This window comes from Furipterus horrens, unplaced genomic scaffold, assembly GCF_987537825.1.
Source record: "Furipterus horrens unplaced genomic scaffold, mFurHor1.1.pri manual_scaffold_5, whole genome shotgun sequence".
NCBI classification, from domain to species: Eukaryota; Metazoa; Chordata; class Mammalia; order Chiroptera; family Furipteridae; genus Furipterus; species Furipterus horrens.
The window spans coordinates 161,351,030-161,354,056 of NW_028327175.1; the positions used below are offsets into that span (position 1 = coordinate 161,351,030).

General features: G+C 44.7%; 1 pseudogene; it reads right to left on the bottom strand.

Annotated features, from left to right (window-relative positions):
- Positions 1–469: 469 nt before the first annotated feature.
- On the bottom strand, positions 470–628 carry LOC150010242 (small ribosomal subunit protein eS27-like pseudogene; annotated as a pseudogene).
- Between the last annotated feature and the right edge of the window lie 2,399 nt (positions 629–3,027).

A 3,027-nucleotide genomic window follows, 5' to 3' on the forward strand; every position in this document is an offset into this window, starting at 1 on the left:
TTTACATTTTTTTCTTTTCTAAAATCTGAATTTAAGACTCTATATAGAGTTCCCTCTAAGAACAAAATTTGTACTGTGTCACAATTTTTAAAAAATTATTTATTTATTTGTTTGTTTATTTTATTTTTAGAGAGAGGGGAAAGGAGAAAGGGAGAGAAACATCACTGTGTGGTTGTCTCTCACTTGCGCCCCCAACTGGGGACCTGACGTGCAACCTAGTAATGTGCCCTGACTGGGAATCGAACCAGCGACACTTGTCTCGCAGGCTGCTGTGTCACAAATTTTGATGTCATATTTTTATTATTGTATGATTGAAGATATTTTCTCTCTCTCTCTCTCTCTCTCTCTCTCTCTCTCTCTCTCTCTCTCTCTCTCTCTCTCTCTCTCTCTCTCTCTCTCTCTCTCTCTCTTTTGGTTATCCAAGATGTGTTTATAGGGATGTTTCCCCACTTGCTTGATTCAGGTGCTTTTAGTGCTGCTTCCTTCTGAAGGAATATCCTTCTCTAAGCCTTGCTTTTCCTCCTGTAGGCTGACAGAGGGCAGGTGAGCAGCCACCACACAAAACTACTGTGTGTGCATGGCTGGAGATGGTGGTGATTTTATAGCATCCTGGGCAGTTCACATCCATGAAGTAGGAATCGGGGCTCTGCACCAGGTGCTTCTTGTGTTTCCTCTTCTCTCCTGGGCAAGGATGAAGGAGATCCTTCGTGAGAAGCGTGGTGTCGTGGGAAGGTCATCACTGCCAGAAAAGGATTGAAATTATTTTCTATTTTAGTTTTTTCTTTGATTTATGTTTGTGTGTGTGTGTGTGTGTGCGTGTGTGCACACATGCCTGTGCGTAGTTGTTTTTGAGCTTAATCTGCTATCCTTTGGTTGATTTCAATTCTTTTAAGTATTTTGAAAGTTACTTTGTGGCTCAGCATGGTGGATTTTTATATTATCCGTTGCCTCACAAGAATGTTTATTCTGTTATTGTACACAGTGTTCAGTTTTGTCAATGAGGTTAGGTATGTAAGTCATGTTGATCAGATGTCAGTGTCCTTACTGATTTATTTTCTGCCTTTTCTGTCAGTTTTTGAGAAAGGTGTGCTGAAGTCTTCCATTATGGTTGTGGATTTGTCTATTTCTCTTTCATCTAATTTCCCCCATTCAGGGTCTCTAACCCATAAGAAAAGGGCACTGGAAGGCCGCCCAGATGTAAAAAGCCACTTAAGTTTTGTGTGATTTTAGTTCTCCTCGTTTTTCCTAACATTTTATCATAAAAATTTTCAAGCATGCAAAAGGTTGAAAGACTTGAACAGCGAACGCCCACATATGCACCACTAGGATTCTGCAGTTTATGTTTTGTTACATTTCCCGCATCCATATCCACCTATTGAACTATTTTAGGGGGGGGCTGTATTTCAAAGTTAGTTGTGTAACAGTTCATTCCACCCCTATGTACTTCAGCATGTGTATCATTAAGTGATCATCTCAGCTAATTTTATTTATTTATTTTAAAGATTTTAGTTATTTATTTTTAGAAGGGAAGGGAGGGAGAAAGAGGGAGAGAAACATCAGTGTGTGGTTGCCTCTCGCACACCCTCAACTGGGGACCTAGCCCTCAACGCAGGCATGTGCCCTGACTGGGGATGGAACTGGCTACCCTTTGGTTTGCAGGTTGGCACTCAGTCCACTGAGCCACACCAGCCAGGGCTCAGCTAATTTTAAAATAAAAAATGGGGACCTGAAACTTAACTCAGGCACAAGGAGAGCTTTTTGAGGGAGAGTGGGCAGAAGATGGTGTCACCAGAAGAATCTCACCTGAAAGACCTGGAATGGGGATGGTGAGGCTGAGGGTCCCTCTCACCTGCCTCGGTGCAGGGATGGGGCCTCTGTTGAATACTTTGGACCCTGCAGCTCTGGGCTTGTGCTTAGGATGGGTTTGTTGAGAGAACGAATGATATGTTCCAAAGGGCAGGCATTGACTGTGTAACTCTGGAGGTCAGAAGCCCAAACAGAGAGTCAAAGTTACTGGAAACCTGCTTGGGGTCATGAAAAGAAGAGATTTGTCTTTCTTTGTCTTTTTTGAAATACCAAGTCATGTTTTGGCTTTTTTTTTCAAATTTATTTTTGGATAGGTACATGCAGAAAATTCAAGAGGCTTGAAATGGAATACAGTGAAACATCTCTCTCTTACCTCTCTCCTCCAGCCACCTAGGTCTTCCTCCCAGGGGCAGTCAGTTTCTTGTTTCTTTACATCCTCTCAAAGAGTCTATGCACATATGTAATAATGATGATGAGGCTATCACTAATAATAACACTTACCTAGAGCTTACTGTACGAGAGCTTGCATTCTAAGCATTTTACATGCATTACCTCATTTGAGCCTCGTAACAACCCATTTCAGAGGGGCGAGACACTGAGGCCCGGATGGGTTGTGTCACTGAAGCAAGCTCGCACACCCACGTGGTCCGTCAGCATGTGAGTCCAGCCTTGCTGGATGCCTTGCTCGTCTCCTTTCCATGTTTCTTGGCACCACCTCTATCAACAGGTCCTTCCAGTGGCCCGGCAGTCGTAGTTGTGCACTTAATAGTCACCGGTCTGGCTGTGGAGGTTGTGAGCTCCCTGTCCCTGGAGGGCATTCAACCAAATGACACCCCCCCAAAGGCTGCTCCACAGATAGCTGTGTTTTTGTTGTTGTTGTTCTTGTTGTTGTTGTTGTTTTGCCTGCTTTGGTTTCTGCTGCTGCCTGCCTCTGGGTCTGTCAGTCTTCTTTCCTGTCTGTAGTGGTCTCAGGTGCTTATCCTGCTCCCTTGAGTCCTGAAAGAGGAGCCCTTTTAGTGTCTTATAAGGAAGGACGAGGCCTGTCCTCCCCTCGCTGTTTGCAGGAAACGGTGTGAGGCATGGACTGGGCAGTGGGCGCTGCTCAGCCACAAAGCAAGGCTGTGCCTGCCAGGAATGTTCTTTCATGTTCCTTTCCTGGTCTCTGTCTGCCCCCATGTTTACCTGACCTGCCTCTGCCTTTCATCCCCACCCCAGGCCTGG